The 19,064-nt window shown below is 40.9% G+C and overlaps 3 long non-coding RNA genes across 7 annotated transcripts in view; 2 read left to right on the plus strand and 1 right to left on the minus strand.

Moving 5' to 3' along the window:
• Positions 1 to 2,359, plus strand: LOC108497398. The gene is made up of 3 exons (XR_001874801.1): positions 1 to 351; positions 460 to 569; positions 1,833 to 2,359. It is a non-coding gene; the product is annotated as an uncharacterized LOC108497398 (long non-coding RNA).
• LOC108497396 lies at positions 971 to 17,695 on the minus strand. 5 transcript variants are annotated; one of them, XR_001874795.1, is made up of 5 exons: positions 17,592 to 17,695; positions 5,699 to 5,950; positions 3,344 to 3,488; positions 1,483 to 1,612; positions 971 to 1,235 (listed from the first exon to the last, which is right to left on the minus strand). It is a non-coding gene; the product is annotated as an uncharacterized LOC108497396 (long non-coding RNA). The 5 variants fall into 5 exon arrangements; XR_001874799.1 differs by lacking the exon at positions 1,483 to 1,612 and having other exon boundaries at positions 973 to 1,235; XR_001874796.1 differs by lacking the exon at positions 3,344 to 3,488 and having other exon boundaries at positions 975 to 1,235.
• The window catches only part of LOC108497397, a 17,958-nt gene continuing 16,585 nt past the window's right edge, over positions 17,692 to 19,064 (plus strand). Inside the window, exon 1 of the long non-coding RNA XR_001874800.1 lies at positions 17,692 to 17,739. This is a non-coding gene — a long non-coding RNA (uncharacterized LOC108497397). The remainder of the gene's footprint in view (positions 17,740 to 19,064) is intronic.

A 19,064-nucleotide genomic window follows, 5' to 3' on the forward strand; every position in this document is an offset into this window, starting at 1 on the left:
GTTTTTTTCTTCTTTCGGAGGCGGCACAAACAACTACTTGAAAACTACCAGCGACTTTGATCAAGAAGAGGGGCTGGCGTGGCTGACGGGGCAGTCATGGCAAGGCAGGCTTCTCCCGGGTTTGCCTTCCAGCGGTACGAGCCCATCATGGGGAAGGCAGACCCACAGCCCGGGAGGTGCGGGGCGCCCGCCGGCATAACCTTCGCGGCAACTCAGGCACCGCGTTGAAAATCTGTGTGTGCTGTTTTAGGAGTATCCCCCTCACGCCGTTTCCCCAGAATATCGACTGTTAACGCTTGTGTGAAAGGAGAACAAGGCTGGAGGCGGGGGAGCCTGCCTAGTATTACTGAGGTACATGCCCGCTGTCCGGCGTGCCCGGCGTTGGGCAGCCTGGCCTCTCGGATGTTTCAGGAGTTTCTCTCCTCTCCAGCCAGCCATTTGCATTACATTGCTTTCCAGGCCATGGTGGGAGGATGGCAGAGATGGCAGACGGGTCAGGCTACCAGCCAACACAGGGACCATGAGACAGGAGCAAGCAGACTGAGTGACATGCCGGTTGAGAGATTTGGGTGAGGAACTGAGATGGGAACGGGAGATGCTGCCTGACTTGCATTTCTCTTGACTGCCTTTGTGATGGTCCCACAGGTTCTGCTTAATGGTCACTCCTTCCCCCAAACACTTCCATCCCTTCAGGCTTTAGCTTGATGGGCATGTTCTGCCCATCGGAGAGTGTCTTGCCCAGTTCAGTAATCAGACAGAGTAAATGCAAGCAGCTTCTTTGGCTCCAAAAGTTAGAGTTTCTTCCTCAGCCAGCAAGACTTGGCAGATCTGGGTCAAAAGCTACATGTGGCTGATGGCATTGCTATCTGGAGAAACCCTCATTCCAGGCTGACTGTAAATGTTTTGAAACATTCAAACATTGGATTAATTTGCCAGTAACAGAAAAGGACGTGTTCACCTTTTCTGTACTGCACGTTTGTCTACCAAGGCTTTTATGTTATGATCAAAATACCTGTTTCTGTGTATTTTACCCCAGTGTGTAACAGACAGGGAAGTACTACTGTATTGTAGTATAGCCATCCTTAACTTTATCTTTTCTTGCTTTGGCAACCTGAGGTCTTCCCTTAATTCCCATCTCCTCAGCAGAGAGTTGAGAATGCTGACTTCTGTTCCCTCCTCTCCATCCCTGCATATACAGATGGCCTGAGGGCAAGGGAGGCAGTTGGCTGTCCTAGCTGTAGGTAGAGAAACAAAAATATGAATTTGAAGAAGCAAAACATGGATCTCTAATTTCCCTGCTACCATGGGTAGAAGTTGACTGAGTTGCCACAGTTCAGTAATTACCCCAGTCATCTGAGCCACATGCCATGGTAATGAGCCACATACATGATCTTAATCTGAGCCCTTATGAAAATAAATAGGCTAGGTTACATACTTTATTTTGCAAGTGGATTGGTTCAGCAACTGTGCACTGTCACTTACCATAGCTCCAGGAATGAATGGTGATCTGTTAAATCATGGGAACTTGATTTCATAGCTTTGTTCATCATTTATTCAGTCATTTTTCATCTCCCCTTTTTTCCTCGGAAATCTTAATGAACTCTTCCCTATCCTAGAATAGATGCAAAGGCTGCACAGGAACCAAACCTCTGCAGAACCGTCCAAACCTTTTCCTGTCTGCATCATTAGCAAATTATGCTGCATCAGTTATTTCAAGAACCTGAAAGAACTTCTCTTGCCTCAGCTGTAACTTTTACTCTACCATGATATACATGAGCAGAGGTGTAAAACAAAATAATATTTGCTTATGATACTCATTTCTTTTTATATAGCACAGCAAAAGAGTGAAAGCCTATTAATTACCGAACTCACAGCACCAGCAGAAGCGACTGCCCATTCTCCTGTTCTTCAGTCCCATTTGGCTGATGGAAAATCTGGGTAAAATGTGGTGAGTACACTCTGCGATACAGCATGGGAATCTGCCTTTCTCCAGGCTCTTTGGCATTGGGCCTGGCTCTTAAAAGAAGGGCAAAGGGGGTATTTCTAGTGTGCATTGTAATCCCCACAACCGTGGTGCTATGCTCATTTTTTAGGCAAAGGGCATTAGTTTGGAGAGGGGCTGTGTGAGTATTTGCCAAGCTCATAAAATGTCTGTGAGACTGGCATGTTCAACCCCACCCCTAGACGGCTTTTAACCCTTTCATTTCTATATAGCTTCATCTCTGTTTAGATGGGCCTCTTTAACATATTTCCTAAGAAAATGTAAACATTTAGGTGACAAAATCCTTGACAAAAAATAGTTTAGGCCTTTAAAAATATTCACCAGAACAATTTCACATTAATGCTTTTGTACAGTCTTTAAAACCTTATTCCTATATTTTCTCACCTTCACTGCTGGTAGTGAATCAAACCTTTAAGGCTGCATTTTTCTTCTGCTAAAACTGGCCTGTAATATTTCAGGAATTTGAGTTTATAGTATAAGCGTAACTGAACATGTAAGGAATCTAGTAAGATGAGTCTAATACCAAAGAATTTGTTTATAAGGTAGCAAAAGAGGTTAAAATTAGCTCAGCATTAGCTAACATGCACCAGTTAACCAAGCTTTTTCTCTAGTCTAGCATGTAATCTTTTCCTATGATTCCACTGTTTGAGGACCATCTTAAAATCAGAAACCAGGTTTGAGCTTAAAAACCAAAGCAAAAATAACAAACTCTAATTTATAGCAAGAAAAAATTATGAATAGAAGTTAGTTAGTGCGATTAGGTTTGGTTAATAGCAAACACACATCTTTAACCACATAAATCCTTTTCCCATTCTCAGCAATCTAGAAGTTGCAATTTAAGCATTAGTCCCTGTAAGAGAGTTGACTTACTGTACAATTGTAAAATTCTTGGCTCTGTAATTAGAGCAATTGGAGCTGTGTAGCCTGAGGCTCACAAAATTCCGTTACTTTGCTATCCACAGCAAAAAAAAAAAAAAAAAAAAAAAAAGAGAAGGGAAGATTTTTCAGAGTTATTTGAAATGTGTCTAAAAGTGGACACAGCAGACAACTACATAATCCAGACTGAAGCTGATACATCTCTATAATATGGTCACACAGTCTTGAATGTAAGAACCGTAGAACTTTGAGGATTTTGTTTTAAAGGTTGGGTATTAATTACACGCTTATTGTTCTTTTTTTTTCACCACAGTTGTTTTCCCTAACATTTTGTTCCATATATTTTGGACAATTGCCCTACAATTTCCTCCCTTTTCTACTATTCCTCCTATGTGTGCTTTTTTCAGTATTTGAAACCCAAGGCCTAGTCTGCAATTGAACTGACATTAATGAAAGAATATTTACCTGGACAGACCCAGTGGGCCAAAGCTCATGTTCTTGGGCTCAGCTGTGGTGAGAACCTTCCTAGGCAAGATGCTAATGTAAGATGTTTTCCAAAACTGAAGAATGGTGTGACTCAAACTCATCTAAACAGTGAGAACATACTTCTCTGAACAGTGTCAGAGAAGGGAAAATATAAAATCAGTTTTCAAGACCATGTCATATTATATGACTTAAAAAAGCCTTTGGAAAATCTTGACTACCTTACAAAACAAATTTCAAAACACTAACTAATTTGTGTAAGCTTATCTTCATTGTACTGAGCTGGGTAATCCCACTTGGTCTGCTGGTCAGGGTGACCCAGCTACGGCCATTCCTCTCTGTGAGGTTTTTGCTCTTTGTTTGCCATGCCAAGGAGAGTCTGAGGTTGTGAAAGCAGCATTTCAGAGATGCAATTCACCACCTCACAGATGCTGGTGCCACTAAAATTCCCTTCATCCTTTCCTCTTTCTGTGGTAAGAATGAAAGTAAGTTGTACAATGCTTAGAATTACCCTCTCTTTCAGAATATTTGTGAAAGAGAAGTAGAGATCTTATGCCACTCAGCCCAGCAGAACTATCAGAAAGGGAAACTTAATGAGGCTTCTGTGAAAATAACTTTCCACAGCTCTGAAAACAGTTCATTTAGAAGTGGCGTGAAGTCTTAGTACAGCACTTTGGCAGGTCGTTTTCCAGTTAGTGGAGTACAGACAGGCCAGGCTTTTGTAAAGTTGGGCAGGACTGACAGGAAGATGGCAGAAGGGACGCTCCATGCATGGTCTAGCACCACAATAAATCAGAAAGCTCCTATGTAAGCAACGGATGTGGCACGATCCGTTCCTTGTGCAGTGTTCCTTGTGCAACAAACTGCATACGCAACATCACATCTCCACCTCTTCAACCAGCCTGCACCTCTCCCAGACATTGTACCCAGCTCTCCAATCAGCAGGCACAGTTGGAGCTGAAAGCGATGGCAGTGAGGAGCACCATCTGCCTTTGAAGCACTGACTGTCATGTGGGGCTTCAGCTACTAACTCCTGGAACCGTTCTTAAAGTTAGTGCCAAATGCCCTTAGAAAACAGTTCTCAAGTGAGCTATGTCTGTACTGAACATTCAGTGTAAGGGTTTCTATATCAAGGAGGCTATTTCTATTTTGATATACATAATATAGTCATGCTATAATCAGAATTATATGCACTGACAGTCCTCTCTGTAAATATTTAACACTGTATGAGATAAGCTTTATTAACATTGTCCACAACTATGTTTTACCTCACAGGCTGGGTTAAACTTCTACCACTTTTAAATAGTGGTTTGGTTTTGTTTTGTTGTTTTTTTTTTTTTTTCAGGGCAATATTTCACTGAAATTTAGAAAGTTTCCATGGTTAGGAGGTAGTGGTATATCCAGGTTTCATTTTCAAATTTCAGGATGGATAAATTACAACAGAGATTTTGTAGAATTTCATAGTTGATTACATAATTCTCGTCTCACACTTGCATCATCTGATGCACCTCTCAGTTAATCCTGATTGATAGCAACACAAATGAAAACAGGATTTGGTTCTGTGTTTAAATCAAAATTAACATGCTATGCATAAAGACAAATACATATCTACTTATGCAAAGAAAAGCAAAAGTAGCAGGCTCGGTGCTGCTACTATTTCTGTTGAGTTACCTAATTTGTGATTGCCTTAGTTTACCAACAACTCAAAGTGCACAAAGATGTATATGCATATGGAACGTCACCAACATTAGATTCAACTTATATTCCTTAATTCTTCAGGGAAAAGAAGACCCTTTGAGATATATCATCTCTAGAATTCTCCATGAACTGAACAGGGACTTGAATAGCTGCTTCCTGGTAAATTACTACATGCACTCCCAAAGGCCTACCTTTTATTCATTCCCTCCCCAAGTGCAGACCTCATGAACCTGCTGAAATCACTAAATGGTATTAATATGAGACTCATAGCCCTGAAGGATAGAACTTCAATGGATACTATTATCAGGGAAGCATCTGAAGATGGCAGATGACATCTGACATACATAAAGCCTTACATATAATTCAGACCTAAGTCACAAATATGAGAGAGTAAATAAGAAAATAACTTACCTTGATGAATTCTTTCTGAACATATTTGGATTGACATCATATACAATAAATTTTTTCTAGCCACCATCATGTCATGATATAATCAGTGGTGTGAAGGGTGGCTTTCCCATCACCTACCCTCTGAGGCCAGCAAAGGCTTATTAACTCTCCTTTCGTACATTCTGTAGGCTTTACACTTTGATATCAATAAGTTAAAAGACAGTAATACTTTTCTTTTTGCTAACATACCTTGAGGCCAATCCTGCTGCTTATTTCTTTTTCCAGAAGATAGAGGTTAGCTAGTTATGGCAAAGGAAGATGAAGGAGATCTTCCAAAGATGTCTGGTTGTACAAATCCAGAAGGTCTTGGTCCAAAATGAAGTACACAAGTACACAATTGTTTCACCACGGTGTCATTGGGCAGACATGGTCATGCAGGGACAAGACAGAGTAGCGCTTCTCTCTTCAGAAAGGGTTGTGGTCACCTTCCTCCCCCTGCTCCTGTAAGCAACACATAGTTAGAAACCAAAAAACTCTCCTTGAATTATCAAGGAAGGGATTGGAGAAACTGTCCGGGGTGGGGGAAATATGGATTATCTGGACAACATCACTGTGCTGAACCAAAGCCAACTGATATTGAGAGATTTTCTACTGATTCCAACTGTTTTTTTCTAAATCTTTTGCATCGCTTGCAAGCATGGGCAGTAATGACTGGTGGTTCTACACAACTTCTCTCATTTGCTCCCCTCTTTCTTTTGAATGTGAAGTTAATCACCTCTTAAGCCTACCTCTAGCTAGTTGTACTGGAGCTACATGAATCTTCACAGGAATCTGCTGTTTACTGGCCCCTAAAAGACAACGTGAAGGTAAAAAGTCTGCCATGTGCTTTAAACATCCTGTACCTGACATGATGTGGTTGATGAACCTTTGGAACCTTTTTATTTCTCTGTCTTCTCCTGGCTTGTCAGCTTTCCTCACCCTGCAATCTCAGTCAAGGGGAGGGGTATAAGTGATTACATAATTAAAATAAAACGACACTCCCTTTCTTCAAGTGAGTCATCTGCAGGTATCCAGAAAATGTACAGCATGAAAATTACCTCCAGTTCAGGGTATTAAGAATACAAAAGTAGCTCCTTAGAGGTCTTCTGGAAAAATAAGTATGGATTACATCTAATTTATAAATAAAGAGAACTACTTTCCTGCAGTTCATGGTTGCAGACTAGGATAACCAGATTACAAAGCTTCCAGTGAATTTGCAACACAGGGTGATACAGTGCTGTGTCGCTTCAGGGACAGCCCAGAAAACAAACTGTGATGCAAAGGGCTGTGCTTGGTTCCTCCTCTGGCCCCATGGCAAGAGCTCTCTTGGCAGCAGCTGGTGTCTGCCTTAGCACTTGCTGTCCAGCCTGTTGACACAGTTTATCTTTCCAGCAGAGTGGGAGGTGAGCCAGAGCCACACCTTTTCTCCACCTTCTTCAGCAGAGATGGATGACAAGAGAGGAAAACAATAATCCCACGGAAACCCATCTTTTCTTACAATGCAAGTATCTATCACAGAAAGGCCTTAGTGACTATGAAGGGTCTAGGATAAAGACCACAAACTCTTCAGTAAATGGGCATGCGTCCATAGAGATTTAAAGGAATAAATTGATTTTAAACATATTCATAAAACGATGCAATATTAAAGGAACCCACAGATTTACATGCAGTTTTTTCTTTTACTAGAAGATGACAAATAAAGGTCTAAATCCTCCTAAAGTACATTAGACTAACACTTGCAATAACTATGGAGGTGCTTTCACAACACTGGCCTGTGTTTTAAGTCTGTCTCAAAAGCCCCATTAAGTTTAGTTATCGGTACTGAACCAAAACACATGGCAGTCTTCACAAACTTTCACTCAAAATGTGTTTTGGAACCTGTCTGCACCTTACAAGGGAAAATTAAAAGTCAGAGAGTGACATTTTAATTGATCATATGTACTTTGCATTTTATGTGCCATACTACCTCAGTTGTTTATAGAGTCATATAATATCCTGAGTTGGAAGGGACCGACAAGGATCATCGAGTCAAACTTCTGGCTCTGGACTGGAACACTCCAAAAATCACATCATGTGTCTGAGAGCATTGTCCAAACACTTTTTGAACTTGAAGGAATTGTCTGCTCGAGTCAGACCCTGTGGGTGCACAATAAGGGTAACCAGCTACGGGTCTTGCAGCAACCTCTGCAGCCTAAGTCATTGATTATGTGAAGTTTACTCAGGGTGCTTGGTGTGAGCAGCCTCCTGGTTGTTCTCATCCTTCCATGTGCAGAAGATAACCTTGGGTCCTGCTCCAATGCAGGAACATGGTGGGGTCCCACCTGCAGACATCGTACATGCCACAGACAGAAGGTATCCATGCCATCCCCCACAGCAGCCTCCTCTCGTGGCTACTGAAACAAATCTCTGTCAGGTTGCCCAATCCCAGCTGAACTGTTGCAAAACTCGCAACATGTCTTAAACAGGTACAGCTCCAGTGCAGGATCACTTCAGTGTAGGTATAACCTTCCTCTTCTCTGAGATTTTAATGTCATAGCACAGGAGAATCTTTGTGCAATTTGAGATGTGGTGCTTTTAACCCCTTGAAAAACAATGGTGTGTGCAAGAGTGACACTGAAAATCCACAGTACTTTGCTACCATGTTTTCAATTTTAAGGTGATTCCCTCGAAAATTATTAAGTACCATTCGCTTACACATTACAATTGTACTTCCAGACTGCTGTCTAATACAGATCTTGAAGACTACATTTGTTACTCTACTACTTTATGAATACCTCATTCCTTCCTGATGATTGAACACTAAACATGTCTAACCCTGGAATTTTCAGATAGATGTAACATAGACTGTAAAATACATATATAATGCTATGATTCTAGTTTTGTTTTCTTTGGGGTGGATTTTTCTTTGGGTTTTTTTTTGGGGTTGTGTGTGTGTTTGTTTTTTTTTTTTTCATACTGACTTACATGGGCACTCCGGATGCCTGTGACTTCTCCTGAGATCACACTTGAAGAATGGCATCCAGCTCTGGGCCCTCACCACAAGAGAGCCATGGACCTGTTGGAGTGGGTCCAGAGGAAGGCAACAAAAGTGGTCAGAAGGCTGCAACACCTCCCTTAAGAAAAAAAGTCTGAGAAAATTTGGGATGTTCAGCCTGGAGAAGTGAAAGCTCCTGGAAGATGTTACTGCAGCTTTTCAATACTTGAAGGGGGCTTATAAGAAAGATGTGGACAGACTTTTACCAGGGCCATGTAGTGATAACACAAGGGGCTAGCAGTTTTAACTACAAGGGAGTAAATTTAGATTGGACATAAGGAAGAAGTTCTCTACTTCCCTACTCACCATGAGGGTGGTGAGAGACTGGAACAGATTATCCAGAGAAGTTGTGAAGGCCTCATCACTGGAAGCGTTCAAGGTTGGATTGGATGGTGCTTTGAGTAACCTGGTCCAGTGAAAGGTGTCTCTCCCAATGCCAGATGGGTTGGACTATAGATGATCTTTAAAGGTCCCTTTCAACCCAAACCACTCTTTGATTCTTGAATACCCACGTGAGGATCTGAATATCTGTGTTAGTGGACTCAAGTGAGAATGTGTGATTCATCATTGACAAAGTAAAGATATTTGAGGTCAACTTGTAGTGGAACCTCAGGATTCAGGACTCTTATCCCTTATTGAAGTTTTTTCAAGGGAAACAGAATCTGGCAGATGAGCCAATAAAATGGATAGGAACTCATCTCTAGTTTAAATTTTATCATAGAAGCTCAAAATTAAATCAGTGGTTCTGCAGTCATCCAACAGCATAATAAGAAAACAGGCTGTGGAAAACTCAGGGAAAGAAATTTTAGTGAGCATGATTTCTTCAACAGTCTTGTGACAATCTGTATCAAGAAAATAACCGATGAAAGTCTTAATAACATTTCAATTATTGGATTAAATCTTGGAAAAGACTAATGATTGAGAAAGGGAAGTGAGCAATTGGCAGGAAAACAAACTCAGAACAAAATAACAAAAATTCTCCAAGGTCTTATTGCAAAATTAGGCTTTTAAATATTTGTATCCAGCCCCCCTCCACTGGGAGGCCTCTGCCCCTGCTCCCTGGAAACGTGAGGCTCATAGTCCCAATATGAAGCTTTGGGAGGAGGGGTCAACTCCTTTCCGAAGGTGGCGAAGTGAGTAGGGTGTCACTACCTCCTGGAAAAGAGAACTGGCTGGCTTTATTTTAATCATGATATCTGTCTTTGTAATCCCTGCTATGCTTTAAGCAAAACCAAGTACCCTTTTATTTTTACTTCAAATGCAAGTAAAACACGTGGACATGAAAGGAGATGCTCTGGGGAGGCAGATGATGAAAGATCCTGCTAACACCATCATAAAAGCAAAGCTGCAGCAGGAAGCTGAAAGGGCGCCCTGGGTAGATTTGTTATCAGACCTTCCAATTTTGAAGAGAGAGAGGTATAAAAATAAGACCAAAGATTTTGAGTTCCTGAGCCCATGGCTGCTCTGATGAGCTGAAGCTATCAGGTTGAACACACCATCAGTGGGATAAGGATTTCAGCCACTTGTGAAGGACTCGTATTTTTGTCTCTTATATTCCCAGGCATTCTTATGATAAAAAAACAAAAGGAAAAACACCTAGGCAGCACAACGACCTTTAACTCAGTCCCTTTGAGTCCTGAACCTGATGACTGGCCCCAAAAATCAAAGAACAACCTCCCCGCTAGACATCTCTGAACCCCAGCAGAGGAGATCCTTTGCCATCCAGTGGGGTGAGGGGGAGGTAAACAGAAAGCCCCAACAGACTATTTCTTTTGTACATTGTGTTACTACGCTCGAGAGACATTGCTGAGAAATGGAGTTTACAAACTGGGGAAAAGTTTGCAACCATAACAGGGATATTTATAGTTTTCTAATTTTTTTTTGAAACTTTGTGAAATGTGTCTGGGCAAATGGCTGTCCCAGACTAAGGCAACAGCTAATGTCAAGCTCTGTGAGCAAGATTAGTTTTTATGCTTAGCCAGCTTGGCCAGGGGATTCACAAGATTTTGTCCTGCAGACTGGATAAGAGGCAGAAAAAAACCATTTTCCTGCCTCCTTGAAGATCCATGTCCAGCACCCCATTCGGTTCAGTTCAGCCTGCTGGCTGTGGGTAGTTCTCAGCATTAAAGCACTGTAGAAATCCTGCAGCCTCAGAAGTCATGCAAGTGGCTGTGCCAGATTGGGACCGGCCAACCAAGAGTGAAGGTGATTTTGGCAGAGCTGCCAGGGCCCACAAAGATGGAGGAGCCAGAGGCGCAACCATCGGGGAGCCAAGCACCTACCAAACCATTGCTTTACAGGACAGTTTATCACCCAACAAATCTTAGCTTTCACTTATTTTAGATGATGGGAAAAAGTCTACCCTGGAAATTGCTTCCTTAGAGGAAAAAGACTATGAACTGTTATAGTTAAAGAATAACTGTAACAGTCAGTTACTATCACTGTTTATCTACCTGGTCAGATTTTTATTCTGTCTTACAAAAAAAACCCCAAATTCCAAAGCTTTGTTAACTGTTTGATTCGTGTCTGCCTCTTACTTATGCCTCTGCTTTTGAAATAGTAGAGTTCAGTATAATTTTTCCAGTTGTCCAGGTGTGGCCTCAAGACGCCGCTTTTGGAGCAACTCCCTTCAACTGGAACTCAGACCTTGTTGCTGCCAGTCATGGCCTGGCAGGAGCGTTACTTCTGAACAACAGCAGCAGTGTTTCAAGGAAATGACTAACCTCTTCTTTTTCCAGAGGATCCCTACTACCGCTGGTATGTAGGATGGAAGATATGTAGTCTGAGGATTAACTAAGACTGTGTAGTCTATCTCGTTAGTTAGAAAAGAAAGCAAACGAGGATTCTAGGAAGAAGAAAGGGCAATGTATTAAAATAATTAAATGCCATCCCAGACTCCAACAGACTCCTTGTCTCTGAGCAATTATGAATAATACTGGGTACATGGGATGAAATTTAATTTAGACTGCAGTTTCATAGTCACTTCAAGCTAATCTAAGTTGGCACAGATTATGAAAAGAGGAACCGTGCCTGCCTGTTTGTCCCTAACAAAGCCATTCCCTCTTTTTTTCCCCCTCTTACCACCACAGCTTCACACACAGAGCAGCTTTATTTGTCTGTGCATGGCATGCAGAGGGGCAGGCAGTGTGCCAAGAGGGACAAGCCCGCTGCTTCCAGAAATACTTTCAGTCTCCCCATGCCCTCTTCTTGGTTACAGCCATCCTGATTACAACGGGCAAAAAACCCCAATGAACAACAGGGAAAGGTTTTGCTAACCCAGATAAGTTTCCTGTTTTGGGGTGGGGTGGGATAGGAGGGTGGTGCAGTTATGTCTTCAAGCTGTGATGACAGTACAGCAACATACCTTGAGTACTGTGAAACAAGGGAGCAGTAAAGACACTTGGACTAGAAATGCCCTGGAGTAGGCACTAATTCTGGCATTTCCTAGCTTAACACTGTTTTATATTATTGGTGTGTAACATATTAACTTCTAGAGGTCACAGCCCATCAGCCCTGATTCACTGGTGACTTGTCCAGATAAATACAGGCAAGTGCAATGCTGTCTATTCTAGACATGGAGGAAAAAAGGCTCTTTTTACATATATATATATATATATAAATTGTTTGGCCCATAAAGATGTTAACACCCTTCTATCCCTGTGTTTATCTTTGGATACTATAATGAGACACTGGTACAATTAATCCTAAATCAGGGAGCCCAAGCTGAATTCAACAAACATTGGGAAAGTACGTGCCTGTGTGCGTACATCTAATTCTACTTTTTCTGAAGTTAATGTGTATTTTCCTGAGTGCAACCTCAGTCCCACAGTTGGACATCTATGCTTGTTTTAATGTAATTGCACAAGACAAAATACAACTAAAACATAGCAGCCTCATTTGGAATACTTAAAACCAAATTACAAATAGGTAATTGAGGTCACATGCTCATTTTGCAGGAAGCTGGCTTTCTCCTGCATCACAAGAGCTGAATAACTGTAAGTCAGTCACTCAGGTGCAAACCTATTTGAGATCTGCTCTTCACCGCCAGAAGATATGCCAAGGGTTCTCATATAAACAAGCACTGTTTACAGATACCTTCTCAGTGGTGGCACTCTATTGTTAAACATTAATTCTGAGGAATGTGTATGTTGTGCAACATTTACACATGCTATTTGGATCTGTTAGCAATTTGAAAGAATGCTTCTGGTAATTTGGGAGCAAAACATAAGTCTGGGAGAGTTTCCTACACAAAATATAGGTGAAAAATAAATTTAAGAGTAAGCAATTTTTATTGGTTTTATTTATTTATTTACTTATTAAAGGTGCCCTGAAATTTGTTTTACAGCCATAGAATATTTTTAAAGAGGGCAAAAAAGACCTTGACAGTTGGTCCCACCTGGTATATTTGCATTCTGCCAGTGGAGGAGAAGAGACACACAAGTGGTAAAAGTGATTTGGCAAAAAAGGATAGGGAAGTAACATCAAGATTTGGGATCATTTCTGGGGAGAAAAACAAACAAGTGCACTATTTTTACTGCAAAGTTCCTGTGGAGAGCAGCAGAGGCAAGACATCTCTGCTCCACGTGTTGGTGGAGAGGAAGAAGAATTCTCTGGAGAGAACAGAGGGAACACTCCTGTTTGCCAGGGAGTCTGCAGCAGTAGTTATGAACACACTAAGTTTTCTTTGTCTTAGGAGATAAGGAAGTGAATCAGAAACTCAAAAAGAGACTTAAGGAGGAAAAAAAAGAGGAATAACTTTCCTGCCAGCAGGCAACTCTACCTGGCCTACAGTTATAGTCTGGGAGAGATGCTTGGGCAAATGCACCTCACTGTCCACACCATACACAGAGTTTAGGTGTTTGTTTGGGAGATGGGGGTGTTTTTGCAGTTTGATATCTTACTTCGGAGTATGTTACTTTGGACTGATTTCATAGAATATTTTGGGTTGAAAGTGACCTTTAAAGGTCATCTGATCCAACTTATCTGCAATAAGCAGGGACACCTTCCACTAGACCAGGTTGCAGAGATCCCGATCCAGCCTGGCCTTGAATGTTGCTAGGGATGGGACATCCACCACCTCTCTTGGCAACCTGTTTCAGTGTTTCACTACCATCATCATAAAACTCATTGACTATGAAGTGAGCCCACAAGACTGTCAGCAGGGTACATGTCAGCAGGTACATGTCAGCATGTCAGCATGCTCTAGCAACTTCAAGGACTTACTGTTTGCTATTTTATGGTATGTTCTGCTTTTTGCTTACCCCAGGTTGGTAATCACTAAGAAGAACTTCCAATTTGCTGTCTTTGGATATTTATCAGTGTAATACTGGGTTGCTCTGTTTAGTATCTAGAGGCTTCCAGTAAAAGAAGCTGGTAGAGTTATTTATTAAGAAGTATTACATCTGATATCATTACTTCTTGGTAAAAGGTTTGGTTTGTTATTTGCTGGGATAATGGGAATACAAGTCAGTGACCATGAGAAAACACACATATACACAGAATGTGTAAATGATGACATGTGTTAAGACTCTTGTGTAAGGAGATTCTAACTGACCCTAGTAGGCAGAGTTATTTAGAATGCACTTAGAGTATCTCATTCAGTGAAGCACAGCACACATAGCAGAAGTTCAACCTGTGCCCTGGAATCAGAGCTGGTCCATATTTTTAGACTCTAAACTCAGAGCATGCCTGTACAAGGGTGCCATTTCAGTATCTTTTCAAGAGCCTGACTCTTGTTGAGAACATTTTTCAAAATGCCCATGGTAGGGAGAAATTGTCTGCCTACATCTGAAGTCAGGAAAAATTCCTCTGGGAGTCGCAGTGACTCAGGAACAGCTGAGCTCTGCCAAACTGGAATAAGTTCAAAGGGAGCACTGCCTATGATCAATTCATTACATAAACCTCAGATAAGGGAGTGGCAAGAAACTTTCCTGCCACCAACCATGAAAAATAGTTAAGGGGAAACAAACCATCCACCACATGGGCTTTTAACAATGTACTCAATCTCAGTAGCGTAAGGGCCCCAATGGGCCTGGTGGTAAACACAGCAGAAATCAAAACCAGAAATCAAGCTGCTGTTCTGAGCCATAATGCTATTTCTTCTAATATCTCCAGGCACATACAGCAGCTGCAGTTAAGTAGATAGCCTTAGGAAATAACTTCTTAATTCAAGAAAGCAGGAGAAAAGTCATTCTATTTCCTCACATTCTTTTTGCAGGGTCTGTTGCTCAAGTTATGAAATTCCTATGAAATGTAATAATAAAAGACAATCATGTGTATTAAGGGCCTACAGAAGTTAAAAAACACCAAAACTGGATCTCAAGCAAGTTCCACACAGGTTTCTATGAACTGATGAATTTCTTTGGGCATCAAACCACTGGGCACATGTGGAGGATCCTACTGCCTCAGGGCTGGTAAAGCCTCTGAGCACAGGTCTTATCAGGAACGAAATGCAAAACAAAATCTGAAGCTGTGTTTTGTACTAAATCTGTCATTATTCAGTACTCAATCTTGTGTATATGGTGATGTAAGTGGCTAGGACCCCCACACAGTTTCTTTGCATGCTGTTCAAGAAAATACTTTTAAAATCCATGGGGGAGAAGAAAAAAGCTTATGGTCATGGTTTAAGCACAACTCTTGTAACACTTCAGCATGCCCTGGAGAGTGCCTAGTTGGAGTAATTAGCAGGAAGCATTTATTTGTTCAAATAAGTTCACATTTGGCAGAATTCTACGAACTACTTACCAAAAGGCTTTTAAGAATTTTACAACAATGAACATGAGTAAGAGGTAAGGTAACACCTGTCCTGATGAAGGTGGGAAAGGGGTGTAAAGAAAAAGAAATTAAAAAAAAAATCACAGAAATGCCTAAGCAAATGAATTCCTAGAACACTTACTTATGCCTCTGCTCTTGAAATACTAGAGTCCAAAACTTCCTGAGGATTAAGTGGGAACTTCTGGGATTCACCCAGAATTAAGCTATGTAAAGCTAATGAAAGGCAATTTGAGAACATCCCCAAAATCTTAAACCTTCCAGGGAGAAACTTTAGCCTCTTCTAGGAATTCATAAAAGAGTTTGGACAGGAGCCATTCCTCCTTCTGAGGTTGTCATTTTTCATGTCAAGAACAACTGAGTACATTTTTCTCCCTTTTCTCTAGGGACTGGGTTGTTGCAGAGAGTAACACACTCAGCTCTGGGCAGGAGAGCTCTCCAGGAGAAAGGCTGTGCCCAGCAGCTTCCTGAGAGGCCAAGGCCGTATGAAATCCAGGTCTCTCCTGTTCACCAACTCAGTAAAAGGAGAATGAGAGCATTTATAACTATTTAAGTAGAACTTAAATCTTACAGGTATCTCTTCTCTGATATGAAAACACCTTTTATTACTGGAATTAAAGTCCTTTTCTCACGCGTCTCAGGAGATGCACGTTTTGCTGAGCTGCATAAGAAGTCTCACCCTAAGGCACAGTGAACATCCAGTTCCATTTAGTGCTGGCACCAAGAAAAATATACTGACCTCATTCTGAGGGAAAAGAAAGTTTGTGTGCAAGCAGAACCTGAACAGGATCTTCCTGAAGAGGTCAGGTGAGAAATCTGAATAACCAGTGAAATGTTTCCTCATGGACAAAATGCATTACATGCGTGAGAAGTGAACCCAACTATTTCCCATATTACCATGGTCCTTTTCATCATGTGTGTCAACATGTCTTTGCAATTCTTTATCATCATCACATTAGGGGTCAAAAACAGCATTTAAAATTGCAAAACATACCAAAGCTACCTCGTAAATCTCAAATAGGTACAAAATACCTTAAAAAACCAATTCCTTAACCATGGTTCCTCTCTGCAGTATAAGTTAGAGTAGAAGATTATAAGAGTCTCACATGCCCCAGAAATAATTAATCTGGTAGTGTCTTTATTCTCTCTTTGCAATTCCCTCAGAGCCAGGTTCAGACCAGGACAACAGACAGGGCTTAGCCTGATGCAGAGGAATTCTCCAAGTGCCTTAAGTCAGATTGACAACAACCCAAACACCCAAGCAAACAAAAAACCTCCAAATATACTAAAAATAAACCAACCAAACCCACCAAACCCCACAATTTTGTCAGAACAGCCAGATTAGCTCTGACTGAAAATCCACCAACAGCAAGCATATGTGGAAGTGAGTAAGATCAAAATGAAAGTTTAAAAGATAAATTCAGGTGCCTTAATAAGTGTTCAGCTAGATAATGTTTCATTTGTTTTTAATTGACGTTTATAGTCTTTATAGCTGCATGATTTTCCTTAAAGTGAAGGAATAAGGAGAGAGGAGGAAATTTAGCAACACCATAATTAACTACTTAGGGCAAATCCTCCCATCAGATTCATGAGACAGATTTCAGATAAGCAGCTCAAATGAAGGATTATCTTGCTAGCAATGCGGAAATGTTGATCAGCTTGATATTTCCATTCTGCAGACAAGAGTTCATGCTGGCTGCTCACTATTTTCTGCAAGGAGGTAAATCTCCACAAAGGTGGCAGGTCTGATCCAGAAGGGATTTTGTTTTTAAAAGCCCTGCACATGACCATCTTGTACCTGTCTGTTTTCAGGCAGAAATGAGATCTGAATTTAAATGCTTCTCAGTGGCCCCCTTTGAGGAGGGTTACCAGGCAGATGGATGCCCTGATGGTGTGATGGATGGGTTGGAGCACATTGAATATGGGCTAATATGATGTCTTAACACAAATATTGGCACTTGAGAGCATCACAGAGTAATCAAGCATTCTGGAAATACTAAGCCCAATTAAAAATATAGTCTTCTATGACTGATAACACCCTCAGAATATGTTTCATGGCATTTAAATAGAACCCATCTAGCCAGTAGATTTAAATTTCAAGGAAAAGAGGCCTATCCCCAACCAGAAATACACTGAAAAAAAGCTTACAAAATTTAAACTGGAGCCTTGTCATATGCTTAACAGTCTTGTATTCACCAGTCTTGTCTGGTGTCTGGTCAACCAATGTGACTGAAAAAGTGAGACACTTCCATTCCCAATGGAAAAGAGAGATAATATTTTGTGGCATCTCATGCCTACCATGCACTTTTCACTCCTTTTGCCTCATTCAAAAGTTGGAGAGATGGCTTGAGCAAAATCCTAATTTCAGTTTCAGGATCTAAAAGCAGTTTGCTCAACGGTCTCTATCTGTTCATTCTTTACGCAGTAGAAACACACATATACATTGGTGAGTTATGTTTTTAACAAGAAAGAATGGATCAGATGCATCAGGGGTGTGGGGGGGAAGATAATACAAAAGATTTATTATTGCTGTACTCACGGAAATAGTACCAGTCTCTTAGATTTTTTTACTTGAATATGGACTGCATATTTCAGCACAGTATATAAAAAATATTCTATGTCTCCAGCTGATATGTTTCCATTTCCATTGTTTGACTTATGCAAATACGTTATGCGTTTTGCCCTCATGCAAAATTAAACATTGTCCATTATGAAAAAAGAAAAAGTGCTATGGTCATGCCACACAATTTCCCCATGTCTAAGGTGCCCACAAGATAAGTAGCCATGTTTTGTAATTGGCATCAGAATTCTTCAGAGAGTCAGCTGTTCATTTAAAATACGTTAAAGTGGATTTCTTTATATTTTGTAATAAGTAGAGTGAATCTGTTAGAACTAAAAAAAAAAAATCTGTTTAAAACTTGGAACCTAGCCTACTCCCACCCTTATTCAGATAAAATCCCATCCCAATACCCCTCAAACAAAAATAATTTTTGCTGAATGCATGCCTAAACAGATAAGCCTCACGGTAAGATTTCCAACAAATACTCAGCAGACTTAGATATCAAATTTCCATCAACTGAAAAAATCCCCCTTTCTCTCCAAGAGCATTGAGATAAGATCGTGTGCAGACATCACATCATACTCTGCTCGTGTCTGTGTGCTTAGCTATGAAGCACTCATATCATTCCTGAAATTATTCATCCTTGGATTCCCAGACATGTTCGCTGAGTTTGAGAGTTACGGTCTCTTGGCAATTGCCATTTCTCCTTCAATTTTTCTCTACACAGGGAAGCCCTTAGAGTATCATGGCTGATCTCAAGAACGTCAGTGGTAAATGGGAAGGATGCTCATACTGCCATGACAAAATCTCTTCAAGCCCTACAACTCAAAGTCAGTACTACTATCTCCACTCAAGCAGCTGCTGCCTGTCAGGGAGAAGCAGATCCTTGTGCTCACAGAGAAGAAGACAGATATCTTTTTGCTTGTTTCACTAGCTCTGGTTTCAGAGCTGATAGAGGGTAGCCGCATTTCTGGAGGTAATCCCGTACTGGAGAAAACAGTCAAATAACATAAAAAATAAATCCAGTAAGCTCTCTGTGACATGCACACACAAATAATGATCATTTGTATGCTTCCAAGCATATGACCACTTACTGAACATAGAAACCAAATGAACAGGTAAAGTGTTGATCATCTCTCAGACAGCAGAGTCACTAGGTGGGATCATTTGCATTATCACCCTTATCCTCTTTTTCAATGATTAATCAGACT

This window comes from Lepidothrix coronata, unplaced genomic scaffold, assembly GCF_001604755.1.
Source record: "Lepidothrix coronata isolate B3197 unplaced genomic scaffold, Lepidothrix_coronata-1.0 Scaffold47, whole genome shotgun sequence".
Lineage (NCBI taxonomy): Eukaryota > Metazoa > Chordata > Aves > Passeriformes > Pipridae > Lepidothrix > Lepidothrix coronata.